Source organism: Pleurodeles waltl, chromosome 6 (genome assembly GCF_031143425.1).
Source record: "Pleurodeles waltl isolate 20211129_DDA chromosome 6, aPleWal1.hap1.20221129, whole genome shotgun sequence".
Lineage (NCBI taxonomy): Eukaryota > Metazoa > Chordata > Amphibia > Caudata > Salamandridae > Pleurodeles > Pleurodeles waltl.
The window spans coordinates 1,155,035,404-1,155,059,814 of NC_090445.1; positions in this window are offsets into that span (position 1 = coordinate 1,155,035,404).

A 24,411-nucleotide genomic window follows, 5' to 3' on the forward strand; every position below is an offset into this window, starting at 1 on the left:
TGTTCTTTCTCTTGAATACAGGACAAAGAAGTGGATACCAAGTGTCATTGGGCTGACCTTATGTTAAGGATACAGAGTCAAGCTACAAGAGGCCTTTTCCTGCAACCACCCGTCTGACCTGCGGCAATTAGACTTGAATGGGACCTGCTGTTTCGCCTCTGCCTGTCATCCTGTGAGCCTTTAAGTGTCTCCCCTGAGGTCCTGGGTGACTTTAGCAGTGGATTCCTGTGGTGGATTGAGACTTAAGAGACTAAAGTCAGAAGAAAAAAATCTTTGAACAGGACGAACCAAAATGGTTGGTGTATCTGGGCTGTGCTCCATTGTGGTTAGCATCAATTACACCTAGGTAATAGGCTACTGCAACAATTGACTATCAGTGGCACTTTATGCTTCTTGGCAATTTTTGGGCTTCTCTCATGGTTTCTGTTGGGCCTTTGGAACTGATGGGGGGGCACAAGCTGTTCCTGAATTGGAGGTTGAATTCTGAGTTCTGCTGCCTCGTACCCCTACAATAAAACATCACACCTCCTTTCTTCTTTCTCTCTTCTCTCTAGTGACTTTAGAGTTTTGCTTTACTAGGTGTTCTCTATACGTATAAGTTTGGAACTACTGAGTGACTGATGCTTCCAGGAAATAAGTGTAGGAAGGAGGAGTTGGGGGATTAGGGGTGTTTTTCATTGTTTATGTTGTGTCCTACTTGTTTTAGGCTCTTGGATTTTGGGGTTTGGACCATTTCCATGTGAGGGGCAGACACACACACATTGGCCCTCATTACAACCCTGGCGGTCGGTGTTAAAGCAGCGGTAATACCGCCAACAGGCCGGCGGAAAATAAATGCAATTGCGACCACGGCGGAAACCGCCAACATAGACAGCCACTTTAACACTCCGACCGCCACGGCGGTACAAACAAACAGCGCGGCGGTAATCGCCAACAGACAGACAGAAGACAATGTATCGCCCACCCTATCACAAGACGGCAATCCGCCACCTTTTCCGGGGCGGAACCAACGCGAATAAAAACACTGTGGAAATAATACACAGAAGGGGAAATCACTCACCTCTCCAAACCCCACGAGGAACCAGGACGCCATGGAGCCAGAACTGCAGATCCTTTCGGCGAGGGTCTTCCTGCTCCTCTATCAGGAGCTCCAGAGTCGGCGGCGACGACCACGGTGAGTACTGCACCTACAACACAGGGGAGGAGGGAGGGAAGAGAGAGTGACACACACACGCAACATGCAACACCCCCACCCCCACCATCACCCACAACACCTTACACACAAATACATGCTGCAACATTACATAAACACCCCCCCCACCCCCACCTTGAATAACGCAAGTACAAAAGGAATTGATTTGAACGATTGTAATCAGTTATGTACACCAACTACACAAGTCCGGATAGCGCACCAATCCTTGTCCGTGGACCACTGGGCCCAAAATGCATGGGCCAAGCCCACACTAGATACCTGACTCCAAATGGAGACAACACTGGAGGGGCATCACATAGAAAATATACAGGCACCTCAGGGAGAGGGGAGGGTGGGCACCTCAGCCTGATGAACGCACGACGTCACTGCTCCAAGAGGGGGCTCCATACCCATTGATGTATCCTGGGGAGTGCAAAGCCACAGTCCCTCAAGTCTCTCAAGTGGGTGGGTTGCCCACTGCTTTATCCTGGGGAGTGCAAAGCCACAGTCTCTCAAGTCTCTCCAGTGGATGGGTTGCCCACTGCTTTATCCTGGGGAGTGCAAAGCCACAGTCTCTCAAGTCTCTCAAGTGGGTGGGTTGCCCACTGCTTTATCCCGGGGAGTGCAAAGCCACTGTCTCTCAAGTCTCTCCAGTGGGTGGTTTTCCCACTGCTTTATCCTGGGGAGTGCAAAGCCACAGTCTCTCAAGTCTCTCAAGTGGGTGGTTTGCCCACTGTTGCATCCTGGGGAGTGCAAAGCCACAGTATCACAAGTGGATGCCTTTCTACACTGGTTCTGGAGGGGGCTTTGTGCCCAGAGTGCTTCATCCTGTCAAGGACAGAGGTAGTGGATGCCTTTCTCCACTGGTTCTGGAGGGGGCTTTGTGCCTAGAGTGCTTCATCCTGCCAAAGACAGAGGTAGTGGATGCCTTTCTCCACTGGTTCTGGAGGGGGCTTTGTGCCCAGAGTGCCTCATCCTGCCAAGGACAGAGGTATTGGATGTGATTCTTCACTGGTTCTGGAGAGGGCTTCGTGCCCAGAGTGCTTCATCGGACGATTGACCACTGGGGATGGCAATCATGTCTGAGATGGTGCCACTGGCTCAGGATGTCGCGGGCCGCTGGCGGTGCTTGCAGAGGGTGTCAGTCGCGGCGGTGCTTGCGGTGGTGTCAGTCGCGGCGGTGCTGGCTGCGGGCTCTGTGGCGGCGGTGCTGGCTGCGGGCTCTGTGGCTGTGGTGCTGGCTGCGGGCTCTGTGGCAGCGGTGCTGGCTGTGGGCTCTGTGGTGGTGGTGCTGACTGTGGGCTCTGTGGCAGCGGTGCTGGCTGCGGGCTCTGTGGCAGCGGTGCTGGCGGCGGGCTCTGTGGCAGTGCAGGTGGCGGTCTTCTCCACCGTACAGATTGGCGTCGACATAGACAGAAGGTGTGACACTGGTCCCTCAGTTGGTGCCACCATGCCCTTTCCTGACCTGCCCTTCAGTTTCTGGCCCTTCCCCACCCTTGAAGGTGGTGCAGCTGTCTTGCAACTATCCCCTTTCGTTTTCCCTGACCCCTTGGTGGCAGGGGTTTTCGGCTTCTCCCTCTGGGATGTGGGCAACTTGTTTAGCTTGACAGGTGGTGGGATGTCCTTGCCTTTGCTCCGTGACACACTGGCAGCCCTGATGGTTGGCGCACTCCAATAGCCCACAGTTGCTGGCACCACTGTGCATGGGGATGTGGTGGCTGAGGTGCTGCGTTGGGACCTGGAAAGCCTGGCCCTAGGGGAAGGACGGGGGGGGGGGAGGTGTAGGGAAGAGGTCAATATTAGCCAGGAAAAGTTTTTTAGACACACTGGGATGGGTAGATGGAGGGGGTATGGGACTGGATGAAGAGGTAGTTGTTGTAGGAGGTGTAGGTCTGCTGGATTTGGGTGAAGGTGCATGGGCCGGAGGCTGTTGTGAGGTGGATGGCTGTTGGGTGGGTGTGTGCCTGCGTTTGTGTAGTTTGGGAGGAGGGCTCACTGACACACTGGGAGAGGACACTGGGGATGTGTGCATGGTAGTGGGGGTGGTGAGTGCACGTGAGCGGTGTGTGGTGATGGGCGTGCTGGTGATGGAGGTAGTGGATGAAGATGTAGTGCATGCAGGTGTGAGTGTAGACGAGACTGGGAGGGAGGAGGGAGACGTGGAGGAGGGGGACACAGTGGAGGCAGTGGATGTTGGTATGTCTGCATGGGTATGATGCTTGTGTGATTGCCTGACGGATGTATGGTGCTTATGTTTGCCTGAGCCACCCTTGTGTGTTGAGGTGTATGCATGCTGGTCTGATGGTGTGCTTGGGATAGGCTGAGGTACAGGGGATTGGGTCTGGGTGGAGGAAGTTGGAGGGGGGAGGCTGGACACAGGGACAATGGCTGCCATCACTGCTGAGGCCAGAGCCTGAAATGCTCTCTGTTGGGCTGCCTGGCCAGAATGAATGCCCTCCAGGTATGCATTTGTTTGTTGCAAATGCCTCTCAACACCCTGGATGGCATTCACAATGGTAGACTGCCCAACAGTGAGGGATCTCAGGAGGTCAATAGCCTCCTCACTGAGGGCAGCAGGGCTGACTGGGGCAGGGCCTGAGGTGCCTGGGGTGAAGGAGATGCCCACACTCCTAGGTGAGCGGGCACGGGACACATGCTGAGGGGCTGCTGGGAGGGCGGTGCTGGTAGGGGGGGGGGTGGCTGTACCTGTTGATGCGGGGGGCACGGAGGGGCCCACCACCGCAAGGCAGCTCCCATCAGAGGAGGAGTCGCTGTCACTGCTGTCACCTCCTGTCCACGCCATGGAGCACCCCTCGCCCTCTGTCCCACTGGTGGCTTCAGACTCAGTTGGGTTGCCCTCCAGGGCCAAGTGGGATGCAGCTCCCTCCTGCTCCGGTGCCACTGCTCCTCTGCCTGAGGATGCTATTGCACAGAAGAACAGGGAGACCACAAAGAGGGGGGGGAGAAAGAAGAACATGTTCAGTGCATGCAAGACCACTACCGTTGGCGGACACTATAGACACAGAAGCCCTTTGCACTACGCTATGCACTTATAGTTTCTAGATTTATCACATGCCCATGGGGTCCAAGGCCTAAGCCCGATTGCTGCACACATGGAAGTCACAGGAGCCTGACTAGGTGTAGATGGCACTAACCACTAGTGGGGTTGGGGTTCCACTGAACCTGCCTCACAAGGGACCTTGCCTACCAAGCTCGCCCTGGCCTAGGGGAACCCACTGCCCACCTCCCCCACCCAGACACCTCGTAATGCGTGCAGAGTCAGCTGAATGTGACTGTACTCACCCCCTTGTGGCTGCTGTGATGCCCTCAAGCGCCATCTAACTCCGGATATGCCACCGCCAGGATCCTGAACATCAGAGGGGTCATGGTGCGACGGGCACCCCTCCCACGTTGGGAGGCCATCCACAGCTGGGCCTCCGCTGTCTTCTTGCTCCAGCGGCAAAGGTCCTCCCATCTTTTCTGGCAGTGGGTGCTCCGTCTGTGGTGGACCCCCAGGGTCCGGACGTCCCTGGCGATGGCACGCCAAATATATTTCTTCTGATGGGCGCTGACCTGGAGGAATAGTACAGGGGGAAAGGAAAATCTTTACCTGTCTGGACTGTCATACTCATTGGCCCACGTTCCCACCCTTGTCCTGATGCACAGACACTCACCGTCCGCTCATGCAGGCCTGACTCCCCCCCCCCATGTATCTACCATCCACACCACTCCAAACAGGCATTGCCCATGCAGCATGCTCACAGTGTACTCACCTGTTTGTCTGGAGGACCGTACAGTTGTGTGTACTGGGGAGGACCCCATCCACCAGTTTCTGCAACTCCCCTGAAGTGAAGGCAGGGGCCCTTTCCCCAGACACATGAGCCATTGTCGCTTCCAGACTGAGGTCACAGCAGCACTTGCAGTGTAGGTCCTCTCCTGTTGAAGGTCAGGTATCAAGTGAGTAAACAGACAGAAAATGGCGGTCACGTCCGCGGCGGTGCGTACCGTCACCGCCGGCGTACATCGTCATTGGCTCCTCGTACTCATAGGGTCCAGTGTTAACCAGTGCAGGAGTGCGCCACGGTCTTCGACTGCCTACCGCGACGGTGTAGAACGCCAGCGCAGTTACCTCATATTCCCTTGTCCCACCTTACAGGTCAGGCAGCCGTCATTTCAGGGGGCCACATGGCATTCATCTTAAATGCGTCACACTGATGTAGGCCCTGCATACACACAGTAACAGGCACATTATGGATTAATAACGTTTCTGCAAAATACACATTGTGATACCTCAGTGTTGGGTGACTCTATGCTCGCTGTTCTCCTCCATAGGGCATGTCTGCTGGGGCAGGTGATGAGATGGCGGCATCCTCCGGTGTACAGACCACTGGTGGTCCTGTCGACAATGGAAGAGAGACACGTAATAGTCACCTACAGACTTGCTCGTGCAACAATCGGTGAACTGTGTGCCCAGTTGGAGCCATACCTGATATCAGCTATCCGCCATCCCACCGGAATCCCCCCCTCTAGTGCAGGTCCTGTCAGTACTCCATTTCCTGGCAAGGTGGATCCTTCCAAACAACAGTGGCCATTGCATCAGGGATGTCCCAGCCAATGTTCTCTAACGTGTTGTCCAGAGTGTTGTCTGCACTGCTGAAACACATGTGCAGCTACACCGTTTTCCCTCAGGTGGAGGATTTGCCCACAGTGAAAGGTGACTTCTATGCCCTGGGACATATCCCCAACATCATAGGTGCCATTGATGGGACACATGTGGCCTTGGTACCCCCCGCAGGAGTGAGCAGGTGTACAGAAACCAGAAGAGCTACCATTCGATGAATGTGCAGATAGTGTGTTTGGCCGACCAGTAGTTCTCCCATGTGAATGCCAAATTTCCTGGCTCAGTGCATGACGCCTACATTTTGAGGAATAGTAGCAGCCCTTCTGTGATGGGGCAACTCCAGAGGCACTGTGTGTGGCTAATAGGTGAGGACAAGGACCCTATACAGTGTGAATAGGTGTCTGGGTATGGGGTTGTCCCTAAGGGTTAATGTGTGTCTAACAGTTGTCCCTTGACATTTGCAGGTTACTCTGGTTACCCTAACCTGTCATGGCTACTGACCTCCAGTGAGGAATCCCAGGACAAGGGTAGAGGAACGCTACAATGAGGCACATGGGCGAACTAGGAGGGTGATAGAAAGGACCTTCGGCCTCCTGAAGGCCAGGTTCCGGTGCCTCCATATGACAGGTGGTTCTCTCTACTACTCACCAAAGAAGGTGTGCCAGATCATCATGGCCTGCTGTATGCTGCACAACCTGGCTTTGCGACGACAGGTGCCTTTTCTGCAGGAGGAGGGTCCAGCTGGAGGTCTTGTGGCAGCTGTGGAGTCTGTGGACAGTGAAGAAGAGGAGGCAGAAGAAGAGGATGTCGACAACAGAAATATCCAGCAATACTTCCAGTGAGACACAGGTAAGAAGATGTCACTGCCTCCTACATCTCATACTATTGTTTGAGCTATCATAAGTCTGTCATTTTCACTCGGTGTATGGACTGTGACTTGTCACTTTGCCTTTCCATTTAACAGATGTGGGTCCCACTTTGTGCCCTCTGCTATATTTCATCCAGTCCTACAGCTATGTTTCATGGGTATGTGAACAATTAAATTGGCATTGCTATATTCCATTGTTATTGCAATTACACATTTCTGAAAGCACAGACTGACTCCAGCGATTGTTTTTTCATTGAAGTGTGTTTATTTCTGTGCAAATAAGTGGAGGGGGGGGGTGTAAAATGGGCAGGGGTGATGGTGGAGGAATGTCCATGGCAGAGTCCAGTATATTTGTTTCACAGGTGCATTGTCCAAAGGGGCATAGGAAGTGGAGCAAAGGCAGTTGTAGGATGGACAGGGTGACAAAGTGGAACAGTAGGGTGACATTCAGTGGGGTCTCATTTCCTGGCAGGGGTCTTAGCAATGTTCTCTGTCTTGTTCCTGGATCTCAGAGACCGTTTGTGGGGTGGCTCTCCATCTGCAGGGGGTGGGGTGCTGGTGTCGTGGTCCTGTGGCGGTGCCTCCTGTACACTAGCGCCTGCGGAGGTGGAGGGCTGTTCATCCTCCAGGCTAGTGTCAGAGGCCCCTTGTTGTGCCACAGTGTCCCTCCTGGTGTTGACAAGGTCCTGCAGCACCCCTGCAATGGTGACCAGGGTGGTGCTAATGGACTTGAGTTCCTCCCTGATCCCCAGATAGTGTTCCTCATGCAGCCGCTGGGTCTCCTGAAAGTTGGCCAGTACTGTTGCCATAGTCTCCTGGGAATGATGGTACACTCCCATGATGTTGGAGAGGGCCTCGTGGAGAGTGGGTTCCCTGGGCCTGTCCTCCCCCATCACACAGCAGTCCTCCCAGTTCCCCTGTTTTCCTATTCCTCTGTCCCCTGAACCGTGTGCCCACTGCCACTGCCCCCAGGTCCCTGATTTTCTTGGGGTGGTGGGTTTGCCTTGGTTCCCTGTAGTGGTGGACACACTGCTGCTTGACGTGTCCTGGGGACAGAGGTATGGGCCCGCTGGGTGGGTGCTGTGGTGGTGTTTCCTGAGGGGGGGAGGCTCTGTGGTGGCTTGTGCCAGTGTCAGGGGAACCAACTGTCCCGAGGTCCCAGATGGGCAGGGCTGGTCATCTTGATCCAGTTGTGCAGAGCTGCTGTCATCACTGTGGGCCTCTCCTGTGGGGGGACTGGCGATGTCTGGAACCTCCTGTCCGGTGACATTGGCTATGGGTCCTGAAGGGGTGTAAAGGCAGGATTATTGCATCTGGGTGTGCCATCATGTGCAATGGGTGAGTGACCCCGTACTCCAGAGCTTGCATTCTTGTCTAGGTCCTTGTGTGATATTTGGTATGGGGTCTGTGTGGGTATCTGTAGTGGACATGCTTTGGTGATGGGTGTCGATGCTTTGGTGTTGCATGCAGGGTTTGGTGTTGGGATGGGTGGGTTGTGATAGTGGGACATATGTGAGGTGTTGGAGTGATGGGGTGAGGGTGAGGGCGGGGGTATGTGATGGCATGCAGGTAGGGTGGGTGATATAATAGTTAAGATTTTAAAAGGCAAGCCCACGAACCAATGTAATTGACTGACGTGGCATGGCCCTGGTTTCAAGCCCAAAGAGAGATTACAGAATGGATGGAGCACTTTGTGCTCGCCCATAAAAACGAGGAATACAAAGAGTAAGTATAACAATTATAGAATATTTTAACAAAAAACCCTCTTGGGGATGGAAACAAGCCAGGCAGTTACAGCTAACTTGCTTATTTGGTTTGTGAGATGACAGGGCAAAGGGAGAAATGCGGAGCTTTTAACCCTAAAGAAGCTCGTATACAAAAAAAAACATAACAACGCCATTTCGTTTAACTTACTTCAAGTTATCCTTTCCAATGCACAAGACTGTTTTCCTGGTGAATTGCTGCTGGTCGAATGTTGTGACTTGCATGCATGCTGTACACACTAGTAACATGACAGCAAGCAGGAACACAGCAAAGGTTAGAAAAACATTTTGAGGGAATACTGGCACATATCACCACGTTCTCAGAATAGCCTGAAGACGAAAGGAATTTCGGCTGTCTAAGAAATAATTTCAGGCTGTTGCTTCCAGAGCATTCGAATGGGATGTGACTGAACAAGAGTAGATGACATCCACGTGGCACAATAAAATAATTTAAGACCCCAGTGGCAAAGTGAAACAACAGTGAACAGCAACGAAAACAAGCATTTGCAATGCATAAGGTCCCGCGATTGGGAGAGTTGGAGCTATTGGAGTATTAAATGACAATGCCTTTTATTTATGTGCTTTGGTGTGGATTGGAAATTTGTGGTTTGTATTTTAATTATTACTTGTGGAATTGTGCAGTGTGGAGTTGTGTGGTACGGAGTGTATTTATGTAGTGGAATTATGTGGCATGGTGACTATATATGGATGCGAGCTGCATAGAATAGATAGGAAGATAGAGAGGGATAGGTAGTTTATTTAGGAACTGGTGGAAGCTTCTCTCAGTCTTAAGATACAATGCAAGCTTCCCTCACAGAGAAGGTACAATACAAGCTTTCCTTGCTAGGAAGGTGGAATGAAAGCTTCCCTCACAGGATAGGTAGAAAGCAAGCTTCCCTCATAGGGAAGGTACAATGCAAGCTTCACTCACACAGATGGTACAATGCAAGCTTACCTCATAGAGAAGGCACAATGCAAGCTTCCCTCAAAGGAAGGTAAAATGCAAGCTTCCCTCAAATAGAAGGCACCCTCAGAGAGCATGTATAGTCTGTGTATTATACTGTAAATTATACAATTTTAATCTTTTTTTCTCCAGACCCCCCTGCTGGTACAAGCTGCTCCCAGGCTAACGACCCAGAATGTAGTAGTGGTCGTTCAAAAGACGGTCTGCAAGAGGAAGTCCTCAGCGTCTAAAGAAGGCCCACCTATAAAGAAAGGCCCCTCACAACGGAACACCCCAGGTGGGTTTTAGGAACTGTAGAGCCAGAACAATTCAATCCTTATTGTCTCTCAAACCTCTTTCACCTCTAGGATATCACTGCTATAGTAACATCTAATATGTATTTTGTTATCTTTACATCATACAATCATTACAAAAGAGCTCTGAAGGAGTCAGCTTTCAGGCTAAGTGGGCGGCACCGCCTTTAAAGGACAACACTGTGACCCTTCAAAACAGCAAGGCTCCAGCAGCATCCATGACCAACGCAGGGCCACAGGACAAACCGTGCAACAGCTCTACAGACAGTTGTCATAGACCAGGTACAGCCCTTAACTACACCACACAATCAGTAATAAAGGCTATGCCCAGTACCGTAAACACTTCTACAGCAACTACCTATGTGGAAGGGTTTGGACACTCTGACAGCTTCGCGCTTACAGCCTCAGACACATAACACCCTGTACCATGTAGAACCTATGGTTGGGCCCCTAACCAGTGCAACAAGCTTAAAATAAATCGGTTGTCCTTAAAGAACCACAAAAAGAAGCTGGTGCCCCCTGAGCTGCAAGCCTTGCCTTTAGACCTGTCTTTTAAAAATACTTTTAATGCTCAGACTGTTCTACATAACCCACAGCTTTTTAAATGCTAAACGTTTGAGGAGTCTAATATAGCGGGCCTGTCAATGGCCTAGTACCAACACACTGTATAACTTGATCTCCTAGTCTACTAAGCACACAATTGAAAACTGCTCACCCACTAGGGATCCTTATTCTTGGGTGTATTGGACTTCTCAAGGCACTAGTGGGTTTGGTAGAGAGTTCTGAAGCCACAGCCGCAGCAACACCCTGTGACCCTTCTAACATGACCCCCAAAAGGTTGCAATCACCCGGGCCTCAATCACCCTCACCCAGCCACAGCGCTTCCTCCGAATCAGAGGCATTGAGCTATTATGACCAACATTTAACTTCCCCATATCTGATATCACCAATTACATCCCCTGGGGCATCCGACCCCACCAGCCCGACACCAAGTGCATGCGCGCATTGGTCTCCACCCTCCTCCTCAACATACCCTGACAGCAGTACAGGCTGTAGCGGTTCACAAAATCTTTGTTTTGGGACTCCATCTAGCGAGGATCAGGCCTCCGAAACACCAGTGTGTTCACATTAGGTCCCTGTTTTTTTGACCCGCCCGAACCCCCCATTCAGAAAGGGCTTATTGAGGTTATCAGCTGTCCTGCCATAGGGGTGGCCCTGGGTAATATGCACCACACAGCTAATAACACACACACACGGCCAACATATGGTGCTAAGGACCACAACTTGGTTTTGAAAACATATCTGAAAGACATACAGCAGTCTGTTAGGAAACTAAAATCACGCCTGAACCTTAAGACCTCAAAGCTGGGGAAAGTGGGGTGCAGCACAGGGGCCTCCAGACCAACCCAGAGAGCGTTAAACCTGAGGGTGACAAGGTGTAAAAGGGAGGTGTTCTAAGCTTGTGAATCAGCCACGATAGACATAGAGAATATACCAGCATGACTAGGCCTGTGTGTCCCCCTAAGGAGTGTAAGATCTGCTTTTTGTAAAAAGGGTGTCCATAGGTCTAAATATAAAAACAAACCCATAGACATACTCACTATGGCTCTAAAGTTCTTACAGGCACTCAAAACCAAAATGCCTGTGGAATCATCCAGCAAATCCTTAAAAGCCCCAAAATCTATTACCTTGACATATAAAACGACCCCTGCCGGGCATCAAAACATAAAGTCAGGAGAGAACATCACAAACATAGGTTGTTTTAGGACCTCAAGGTGTGGTGTTCAGAGCACGGTAACCCCCCAACACTCTGAAGGGTCCCTAGCCGTGGCTGTAGTAGGTTAAGTTGCAGGCACACAGCCTGTGAATACAGCCCCTGTTGTTCAAATAGGCTATGGGCGCTTACCAAAAAATAGGTTGTCTTGTAACAAACAGAAATGGGCTAGTAGCGCTTGACTGCGTAGGTGCCTGCTTAGGAAATTAAAGAAAGCCAAACTGTATTACAAAGAGGCTTAAAGACACTGCAACACAGAGCCTTAATCTGCTACCCCAGAATGACATCAAGGGAGCCCACCAGACCGCAGTGATCCTCAAGCTGAGGATTCAGAACCTGTGTTTTTTGAAAGTGTGAGAAGGTACAGTTGTACTACAGAACGATTTAGCGCTACAGAACACTACGAGAAATTCAGATTTGTAAACCTAGACCATATAAATTCCTCTGATCACAGTGTTTTAGCCATCCACCAAGCAGTACAAACACTAATGGAAACGTTGTTACACGATGCGGGTCCTACTGATTACTTCCAACTGCGTTTCCAGGGGCAGGGTATTGACTGTCCTTTGTTCACACGTAGAACACCCAGGGATATGTTTGACGATGTGGAATTTCTAGAGAATCTCTGTAACCTGTTGCAGAGTAAGGCAAAAATAGTAGCATACAGGACCTTTAGAGTTATAGCCCTCTTTGTCTGGGGTCACGAGGGTGCTGTTTCCAGACCTTTAATGAGTATCTTGTATAGTCAGATCATTGGCAAGAAACAATGCTGGTTGTTCAATTCTAACACAGGAGCACCCAACACCTGTTTGGGTGCTAGCATAGTGGGGATACTGATGGATCGCACTACTCCTGATGCTCATATTATGTCAAGAGCTGCTGAAGCCCACAGGGCTTTTGAAATACCACACAACAGAATAGTCGGTTTCAGGGACCTATGGCTTTTTGAGAACTATTTTACAGTTACAGTGAAAGTTCTTTACCACAACGGTTCATGGAAGTACTTCACAACCGGGGACTGTGTGAAAAACAAGACCATTTATGTTCTACATCATGAAAACCAATTTTATGGTATTTTGAACCCAAAGGATTTCTAGGAAACCGTACAGCATCACCCTAGTACCGCCAGACCTGTATAATGGTAAACAGAAGCGTTATTCAACCCCTCGATCCAATGGCTCATGTATATCTCGGACTTAGAAAACATAGCCATGCAACACGCATTACAGGGTGGTGAATACTGCTTGGGGCCTTATTATCTTGAGGATTATGCCATAATTAATAGTGTGCAACTGCCTTTGAATGCAATGGTTGTTTTTACCATGGTTGTCCGCGTTGTTACGAACCCCATGAGTTTAAAAGGTTGTTGGGCACCAAGTTTGAGCACTTACACCGTTGTACTCTGATGAAGGCGCACTATGTTAAAAACTGCAGCTTTGTAATGAGAACCCTTTGGGAGCATGAATGGTTAGATATGTTAACAACAGATGTGAACTTGTGTCTTTCATTAAGAGTCACCAGTTACCAGAGCCTATGGAGCCCCGCGACGCCTTATTTGGTGGGCATACAAAGGCTAAATAGCTGTACAGGGCTGTGGACGATGGTGAGAAAATACACTATTACGACTTCACAAGTCTGTATCCATATGTAAACTAGCAAAAGTTATACCCTCTAGGTCACCCAACCATCATATACAGGGACTTTATGCCCATTGGCGAATGCTTTGGGCTCATCAAGTGCCAAATCTACCTGCCCCGCCATCTTTACTTCCCGGTACTACAGTTCAGAGTCGACGGTAAGTTAATGTTCCCACTATGCTGTACATGCACTGAAAGGAAAGAGACTAGCATGTGTAGACACAGTGAAGAACAAAGGATGCTGACCAGTACATCTTGTAGCATTGAGGTACAAATGGCCCTAGAGAAAGGATACAGGCTTGGTAAAATAGTGGAAATATGGCACTTTGAAAGGACAACAACACAACTCTTTTCTAACTATATCAACCTGTTTCTAAGAGACAAACAGGAGGCTTCGGGGTTTCCAGAGTGGTGTGTTGATGAAGTCTCTAAGCAAAAGTACATAGATGACTACTACACTCACGAGGGTATACGCTTGAGAGCCGAATTGATCAGAGTCAACCCTGCCCACCGCCAGCTAGCCGAACTCTGCCTAAATTACTTAAGGGGGAAATTAGCACAGCGTACAAACTTTTCAAACACGACCATAATAACAGATCCTGAGGAGTTGTTTGAGTACCTTTTTGCCCCTTGTTATGAGGTGTCCAGTTGCGAGTTTATCGATGATGAGACCGCAGGTCTTTTTTGAAAGTACACTAAATAGTACCCAACAACGTGTAACAATCTAACATAGCATGTTTCACAACCGCTCATGTTCGTTTAGAGCTTAACAGAGTGCTAGATAAACTGCAGGATAGGTGTTTGTATCATGATACAGACTCTGTTATATTTGTGAGTAAAGTAGGTGATAAAGACCCTCCATTAGACGATTATCTAGGGGATTTGACCAGCGAACACATAATGGAGTTCACCTCAACAGGTCCTAAAGCCTGTTTGTACAAAACCTCAAACAATACTGTGTGTATAAAAGACAAAGGTATCACCTTAAATGTTAACAATACAGTAAGAATCAGTTTTGACAGTCTTAAGGATCTGGTTAGCGAATACGCTATGTCTGACATCCGTGAAAATAATAAACCAATTGTTGTACATCAGCCTAGCATAGTGCGGTCCAAAAAGCTGTGGGAAATCACAACCCAGCCTTTACATAAAACCTTATGTGTAGTGTTTGATAAAAGGGTCCTGACTGAGGACTACATAGCCCTACCGTATTGTTATTAAAGGGCGTTAGACTCTCTAAATCCCCATGAGTATGGACACCCGCTTGCACCATCCATTCTCCTGCATTCTTGCAGGTCCCTCCAATTGCAGTAAAATAAGTTTTTAGAAAATGCACCCCATGTTTTATCCCAAAACCCCAACAATATTGTATGGCTTTATTTATGCCGGCAAGATCTTTATACGGAATTATCCCTAAGGTTCCCACAAATCAAATTTATAGAAGGCATACCTGGTAATCTCAACGACGATGGACTGTTACCTACACACCTCGTAAACATGGTGTTTGTAGATGATCTCATGCATGAGGGTGGGATCATCCAGAGATAGAAAAAGCTTTTACCCTATATTCACACCATCATAACCTAAGCATATGTTACATTGTGCAGAACTTGTTTACAAGGTTAAGAGCAGTTGTTCTATAAAACTGAATGTCTCATACCTTGTTTTATTTAAAAACCATAGGGACAAACAACAAATATCAATCATCGCTAAGCAGATGTACCCTTGAAACACTCAGTTTCTCTTAGAAGCCTTTAACAACTCCACCGCTAACCCTCTCTAGACTTAAAACCCAAGATTCTAGAATACTACAGACTACGTGCTGATATTTTCCCACTAGATCTCCATGTAGCTTACAACCCTAAACCCAGACCCCAGGCGTATAAAAATAATTGCTAAAAAGACTTTTGTAACATTTACTTTCTAAGCCTTATAATACAAGGTGTTGACCATGTCTGCACGTGTACGCTGTAATCTAGCACTCCTACAAATGCTGATCACAGCTAGCCCCCAACAAAGAAAAGCCATCCTTTGCTTGGCTTCGGACGACTTAGTGTCAGCCCTTCCAGAAATCGCCCTAAAATCCTAAAAGGCAACGTCCCTATATCAGAGAGTCAGTTCGCATGTTGAAGAAGAGGCGTGCCCTTATCAAAAAGCTTAGTAATAAAAGGGCGTCCCTCATTTCTAGGAAGAAACTTGTAAAACAGTTGGGGTGGGTTCATAGGAGTGCTCCTGGGCATAAGGCTACCTTTAATTACAAACTTCCTAACCGGGAACTGATGGATTATGTCCAAAAGATGTACCTGGTACTGTGTCAACAACTAGAACAGTTGGGCCCTTCTAAGAGCAACGCTTGGGATATGCGAAAAAATGAAACACTATGCCTAGATGCTGAAATTAAAAACATTTTAAACAGGACTGATTTAAAACCTTATGTCAAAGCCACTCTTTACTCCAGAGCTCTTCAAAACTTCCTACAAAACTATAAGCAATGGACTTCTGAAAAAAACCTACTGACGCTATATTTCTAAGACTCTGCTCCGCCACCCTCAGCCCATGCCGCGCTTCAGGATCAACAGCTCCAACAACCGTCGGTCCCAACATCACCGCCCTCAGACATCTTTGTTGAAGAACTTTAAAAAAATGTAAGTCAGAGGTACAGATGTGCAGCGCAAATGTTACTAAGCAGCATGGCTGCTTCTAAAGATCAACCTCTTGGAATTCCTCCACAAAGGGCAACCAGTTGTTGGGTCTCATATGTACGACCTCATCAAAGGTTTCACACACCCCAAAGGCCTACCACTACAGAAAGTGCCTAGAGGATGGGTCCAGTTTCTACAGTCCTCTGCAGAACTCTACATTCCTTCTACACTTGTTGGTAATACCTAACACCGTAGGCTGCTTGAACGTTTGAAAGGTCCTACTTACAGCCCTTCAATTACACCATCAGCGTTTGTTTTGAAACCACCATCTACCCCTAAACTATCCCCCTCATGGAACACCGCACCCCTACCTTCGGCGGCTAAAAAGTCGCTGTCAAAAAGGAAACCATGGTTAAATGTGTGATACATGTTATCCTATGTATTTTGTTTTACAATGTCTGTGTGTATAATTTTACAACAGTTAATATATTGATTGCTTTTCTTTCATCATTTATTTTCATTAGTATGTTTGGATACTCATTGCTTGTACTAAAATTAAGTGTAATAAACAATTTTTAACTGTTTCAACACTCTTATTTCATATTTTAACTTAAAAAAAAAAAATTGTGTTTTGGCGGTTGAATGATAATGTATAGTCTGATATTGAGCTTAAATTATTTTATTGTAAACATTTAACGCTACACGTGCATATGCATTACAAGGCCTTACACTTTTGGCAAATGGCGTATTCTGTTTGAACAGAGCGTGACGTAGACCTCACGTTTTCTTTGACATATTTCACAACTATACTATCATTGTTTACTAGAACGTTCGAATACAAATTTAGAAAATTTCTAAATGTCATACCATCAGACATTTTACTAATAAAATATATACAGTGCTCCCCACATGTGATGGCTAGAGGATCCTTTACCCACATCTTATACTCAATCCTAACAGCCGCTTTCTTTAGATACTTGAATACAGGTTTTGCATAGATGCTATGCTCTGGGAAAGCTGCTGAACTGTCAAACACTGTAACCTTGTTGTTATCCAAAACATTCCCACCCAGTGTATTCCATCCTTGTAATGTGGATCTGTGTTAAAGACTAGCGATCGGGGTCTTTCTACATCCATTTCTGAGGGTAGCCCGTCGCTTGGGAAAACACCTAAAAAGTATTTCTTCGCATATTTATGCCTGTTTAAGAACTCACGTATCTGTACAGTATCCATTGTACAATGTTTTAAAGATAGTCAGACATAATCTGGCGGGCGTGGTTGACCTGAATGACGCTGTCAAACACCCCAAATACAACCATGTTCACATTGGTAGTCAAGGGTTGACTAAAATGTATTTCAGCTTTTAGAGTTCCTTTTTTAAATCAGATTATAGTGATCTCCGTCTTCCATGTCGGGCGTTAGATCAAAAACGAAAAGGGTGGAGCCTGCCCAATGCCCTTCTCTTGATACAACGACTCCCGAGTCCCTCAGATGTTTTCCTGTTATCGAAACCAGGCCGAGATATTCCCTGATAAAATTAGATGTTCCAAAACACGGTGCTTACGGCTTTGCAGGAATCACATCACCCTCATGTACCAGTGCCGCGTAGTTGATGTCTTAGTGTTTGAAATTGAAAGAGTTTGTGGTATACAGCCCGCTAAAAGCAGTGTTGTCCACAAACCATTTAATAATAAGGTTTGGCAGATGAACCAGAAATACATTTTGCTGTTGGGTAAATTGGGTACCGGTGGGAATGCTGAATATCTTCAGAGCCAGTCTTTCCACGGTGTACTTGGCGTTTGATAGCTGTAGGGCCTCTGCATGAGCCAGTCTGACTCTTGGTGACACTTTCACTCTCTTTACAAACAAACTGGCGGACAGTGTAACAAGTATATAATGTTCTGCATCCCCACTGATGAGACAGAATGAGTCCTTGTTGCGGGTTAGTTTGATTTTAAGATTGATACCATTGATGAGTAGTTTATCTTGGTAGAAAAGGTCTGAATGTCTGCGACCTAGGAGGTCAAACTGTCTACTGCCAGCTGCGAAGTTTGCTCTTTTTAGAAAACCCTGATTGTGACCATCCAACGTCGTAGCTTCGAAATGACCATAAGTAGCTTTGTAGAAGAGTCCTGCTGAAAGCTGAGTGGCCAGGGCATCACGGCCATAATTCAGAATACTCTCAATGTATGCGCTATACGCATACATGTTATCGTTCTGCGTGATAAGCCGATCCCCAAGGGTGATGTCCACCTGATTAAACATGGTTGCTATAGGATAAGCGATCGTTGCCACTTTAGCATTGTTCTCTATGTTGGAACCATCCGCTTTTACAATATTACAGATGAGGTGCAGCAGTGTATTGTTGAGATCCAGATACATATCCGTGGACCCTGACACATAGAAATCTATTGGCGCCAAAGGCATTAAAGCGGCTAGCAGTGATACCTCCATGAAAAAACAGATTTCAATGCTAGTCTGCATGGGTTTTTACAGAAAACAGGTTTAACTCCAATTTAGTGCATTTACCCGATGCACAATGTATGAAGGCCATGTTTGCAATGTTCAGCTTTTTCAAAAATATTGACGTTAGCGCCCCTTCTCTTCCTCTTCTTCGTAGCTCTCTTCCAAATTACGGATCTACGTTTGTGAGCAGTTTTTGAAGACTGGCGTCTTTTTTTATAGGGGGCAGGTGGACCCCTGCGCTTTGAAACACGCACTTTCTTTTAACGCCTGTGCGAGACTTGTACACCAACCCTGCTTCTTCTTGAGACTGTTTATTCATACATACAACTGCAGACATGACGGAACTCACAACGTCCTGCGTAATGTTCGTAGCAGCCGCTTTGACGTGCGGTTTTGCAATATCCTAGCCTCTTCTCAAGAAAGGCATAGTTCTTCTAAACCACCTACGGAAGAAACCCCCCAAACTGACCCTGTACATAACAGTGGCCCCTTGAAAGTGCGGCAGTGGGGCTCAATATCCAGCCTGGTTTCTGTAATAATCCCTATACATAGATGGGTTGCCGTATGTTTTCATAATCACCACGATGGCTCGTTAATAGTCGCTGTCGAGTCGCGGTCTTAAATGAAGCTTAACAATAACTTTCCCATATTTAAAGAAGGACACCGGCTCAGCCTGATTGTCGTAGATCATGATCGTAATGGTGTCAAAATAGTTGATAGAAACTGTCACGTAGTCCGGTTTGTTGTATTGTATATTAACCATTGTGTTATTTTCGCCGTGCACCTGGACCCATCTTAGCAACTGCGAATACCAATCCCCTATCCTCTGCGGTTCTACAATGTTGCACGTAGAGTGTATAGAAACCACCATTAATATTGGTGCACGACTGGTCCGGTTCTATTTGACTTCTGTTATGTTGTACTGTCCCTAAAACCCTTCTTAATTTACCTGAACAGTTAAACACTGTGTCGCGATTTGGAGCTTTAAGAATCACTTTTTGTCTAATGTTATCTTCCACTAGATGAACATTCGCATACGTTTCAATGTTGCCTATATATTTGTTGATGGCGTCCACCACCGAGGCAACGTTTGGATAATAGCCTTGAGGAAATCCTGCGTGGATGCTCAAAGGGTCCTGCTCATGCTTTATATTAAATTTGGCCTTGTGTATTGAAAAAGTATTCCATGTTCTGGGGTACTGGATTTCCATTAGGGCTACCTCCCAATCCCCTTTCAGGTCTACGAGTTTAGCCAGTTTCACTGTAAAATTAGAAATGTGATTATCAGGGAACATGTCTTTGAGGCGTTGGACGGCAGCATAATATAAAACGGTGTTGTCTCTATCTCGGTGTCTACAACAACACCCTGTCATACTCACACAACCTGCACAGAACTGGCCAACACCCAACTGTTAAATGTCTCGGGTCACCCACGCCATTTGACAAAAACCTGTTGGTTAGTGCCACAACCTTTAATTTTCAGAATCTTTTCAACCCTATACCCCCTGTGTGGGTTATTAGGAACCTTCTGTAACTCCTCCTTGTAAAAGATGCCCAACACCTTTTCCCCATCATAGTACTTTAGCCTGTAAATATATACATGCTCTTTAAGCTCCACACTTTCCACTATAAATATCTTGTCACTAAAAGTCTGTTGGTAACCCTTTGTAAAGGTCCCTTTTAATTTTGAAACCCTAACATGGTCGCCTTCTTTTAAAAGAGGCTTCTTTACACCTGTGGCAATCCAGATCCCGAACACAGTTCGCCACAACTTTAATGAGTTCTCTGATTTACGGGTACCATTTTGAAGGTTCTGTGGTAAGTGGCATTATAAACATCTATAAAAGCTTGTAGAACATCCACGTATTGGTAAGTGTTATAGGCCATAAAATATCTCCACATCTTAGACTTTAAGGTTCTATTAAAACACTCTATAACAGCAGCTTTTACCTCAGTGTGCGTTACAAAATGTTTAACATTGTGCTGTTTTAGTAATTTCTGAAACGTTCTGTTTAAAAACTCTTTTCCAGCATCTGCTTGTGTTTTTGAGGTGTTTGCCCTTTCCTGAAGATGGCTTTAAAGGCGTCGGTCACACTGCTCCCACTTTTATTGAATAAGACTTCTGCGAATGCGTACTTAGATAAGACATCTATGACTGCTGATATATTTCGAACACCGTTATTATGTTTTGCTAAATCTTGAAGACGGATTATGTCTGCCTGCCATTGATAATCTACTTAAGCGTTAACAATTGTAGATCTTCTCTGAAACCGCTTCCTGGTGGGCTTATGGAGTGAATACGCCTCTTCCCCTGATAACCACGTCTTCACCTGGGCTCTGTTTATTGGCTCCTTTTCAACTAGAGCTCTTCTAAACAGTGCTTCGGCATCCCGAAGCTACCAACACCACTTGTATCGTAATAAAGCTTCCATAAGCCGCTGACACCGCACAGGTTACATTCCATGAAATAAAAGACAAATGTTTTGTGTGAGGACATTTTATTAAAAATAAAGAATAGTAGCTCAGCATAAACACAACATACTTTACAGTTTCTAGCTATTGGTCTTATGGGCTGCATTGCGGTACAATATGTTGACTTTTCACTCCGTGTACATAGTATGACACATGTTCCATGCATTACTAGGACTCCCCCCACTACTCGTTCTCAACGTCACCAGTTTTGCTATTTTTATAGATATACACTTAATAGCTCTAAACACAATTTCCCTCTCACCCCTCCTATAACTTTGTACACTCAGCATACTGACAGCATTCATAAGCTCGTACAGTTCTAGACGTCACAATGCAAAACCCTTATTTGTGAAATAATCATCGGTCAGAAGCTCCAAAGCTGTGCGTAACGTGGTCATCGGCAAATGTCTTAACTCGTGCATACACCCTTTGTACACGCTCCAGTATTTATCCAATGTAGGCATCCATGCGCTAATACACCATCTGGTTATACATTCAGGAATGTCGCACACCCCGTAGTTGACAGCTCAGAAATGTTCAGATACTGAAGAGTTACAGGGCGTATTTCAGCTATTCTTTCTTTAAGCAGCACATATACCATTTTGGCAATGCATATGTATCCAGGGTGGAACTCATAGACATCTTGCACCGTGACATTCCGATTCTCGTCCTAAAAGTGAGTATGTTTGTAGCGTTAAATAACACAGTTATGGCCTGCTACCCTCGTCCTCTGTATTTTTAAAACAACCTTTGTGGGGCTAAAGACCCAATTCTTCTATTTTTATAATAAATATCACACATTTGTCTTTCTATGACCCTTTCTATCAATCTTCTGTCAAAATAGGTACACATCCCTTGCTTACATTTGAGTTTTGAGCAGGGCTCGTCCGCGTACCGGATCTAATTGACCGCTGATGTCAAGACCTTAATCATATCAATGTGGACATATTTCTTCACTGAGGGCAACCTGTACACCACCCTTAACAACTTATAGACCTTGTCCTGGTCTAACCGGCTACATATGTGTCGAATTGTTCTAGCTGTGTACGATTCATATAGAGACTCGTGAGCCTCCTATTGTGGCTTGTTAATTAAATGCCCATAGCATAGGTTATAATAGTCACGTTTAACATGGGTGTTCACATCCGTCGCCACAAAATCTTTAAAGTCCATATTGCATCATAGGGTACGCCCGGAGTTTCCTTTTCAAAATCTGTGCTATTGTAGGTGCAAACACCTTTCTTATGGGGCTCTTTGTTCTGACTTGTAATAATTCCAGACTGCTTAGAACAGCGTAAGCAGCATAAGCAGTAAAAATGTGCATTCTTAACCTTTGCCGCCGACCCCTCTAGCGCATCTCTTTTTACTGTTGTTTTCTAACTATTAGTTAAAAGCATGATATTAATAGCACGAGTCATATAGGTCCATTGGTGCATAAGCGGTGTCGGAGTTTACACTCGCCGGCTGTACAACGATTGTCTCAGGATCAGGGTCCTTCTAAAACCCCATATCTTCATAGACAGGCAAATTTGGCAATGCTATACCTTCTTCACCATCTTCAGTGTCAATGAAATTGATTCCAACATTTAATTTGTCATTCACGGCTTTGCAGTCACTGCTGTCAACCTTAGTAGGCGATATCATTTGCGGAAAATCAATGAGGCTGAGGATTTCAAGCCAATGGCAGAAGCCGTTAACGTTGGAACCCCTATCTTTAGGGGCAGTCGGCTGTGCATTCTCATCCATCACCAAAGGTGTTAGGGTACGATAATATCTATTGATAGTGTTCAAGGCCCCTGAGGAGACGTCTTTTCTGGTGAGAGGTTTGTATCTCTTCATAATTCCCGGACAATCTATTTCAGCTGTGGCGAACGGGTTGACGTACGCCCTAAGCTGACTCCTTATGTGTATTCTATGGTTCAAAAAAGGGGCGTACTACTCTACAACACATACTCTCCTTGATGGCTCTGATACGTTGAGGGGTTACATGTAATGTTAACCATGTCATGACTTTTTGCATCATTTGAACTAGGACCCTGGCACATGACTAACACGTGACCCCATGATGTCACAGCCCACGTGACACACCTACACCTATGTCAGTTCCTGGGGTGGGCTCTCTGGGGCACCGGAAGTCCCGGTTACAGATGTGACGTCAGTTCCGGGGACGGGACAACTGTCACTTTCTAGTTTGATGAGTAAAGGTATCCCCCTATTCTACTCACAGCGGCAGTGTAAGCAGCACAGCAGCAGTGCAAACTTCCTTCACACACAGCACAGTTACAGCACAACAGCAGTGCAAGCTTCCCTCACACACAGTGGATACAGCACAGGCAGCAGCTGGTCATGTGCATGAATGTATTGAATACATTTTATAAAAGGAAAGGCTTGGGATGGAAATGAGACCAGGGCTGCCTTTTGTTAGGCCTATGATCATTTTTGTAGATTGGAGCTCTACATGTTACTATTTTGTCCATGAAACATTTATGTGGTCTTTAATCAGCTATAAAAATACGTGGGTGAAGCAGTGCTCCAAAATCACAAAGAGGAGCCTAACCTAATCCTTGTTGGCCAGACCAAGCAGGAGACGTCCTAAAAAAAAACGGGGAGATTTCTGGGCATGAGAGCACCTTTAAAAAACCTATGGTGTTCGTCAAACTCAGGTAGAAATTTAAGACTCTGTCCAAAATTCCTGGCCATATAGAGGTGCCCTCCTATATGACAATCTTGCACTTTCCCCATGGGCTCGTCTGTGTTTGCCAGGTCCCAGTTGCTTGCGGCCTCACTTACAAAAGGCATTGTGGGAATGAATGAATCAGCAGGGTCCTAGGCCCGATCATGCTGATGTTTTATGTGGCCTGTAGCCACTGAAGAGATGACCTTGTCATCCTGCTACAGCTGCTTGGGAGGAAGCACCACTTCCTTCCTTGGCAGTCATGACATGGAACCAAGGGCAAGATTTGGTACCATTTTAAAACCCCTGTGTGGGAACCAACCCCTCTTAGGGTACGCCCAGACGTGTGTCCCATGCTCACTACGCCACTGGATTCGAACTAGCGTAGCTGATGAAGGATAATACCCTGAAACTGGTCTTAGGATGCTTGTTTCCGGTCCAGGGTGGACCTGGTTTGGAAGTGCGGGCTGGACTGTTCCCATGAGGAACAGGGTCAAGAATGATTTGCATATGGCTTGGTCCAAACTGGGGTGGCGTGGTGAGCAAAAAAACAGTGGATTAAACCCAGATCTTTGTGACTGGGGGTGAGTGTTTGCATTGTTCAGCATTCCGTCCATCATCTGTTCTTTTTGCATTTGTTGCCCCAAGTGGGAAGAGTATGCCCAGATGTGGATCCCGTGCTCACTGTGTCACTGGATTCAAGCTAGCCTGGCTGATGAAGGGTGGTAACCTGAAACCAGTCCTAGGAGGCTTGTTTCCCGTCCAGGGAGGACCTGGCTTGGGAGTTCGGGCTGGACTGTTCCCATGAGGAACAGAGTCAAGACTGATTTGCATATGGCTGGGTCCAAACTGGGGTGACGTAGTGAGCAAAAAAACAATGGATTAAACCCAGATTTTTGTGACTGGGTATGAATGTTTGCATTGCTCAACATTTCGTCCATCACCTCTTAACCACATAGGCAATAAAGGATTGCCTCAAAATAACTTTGAGGGAAAAGTGATTTCTTTGACTGACTCTGCCGGGCTGCCAAAGATACGGCTCTGG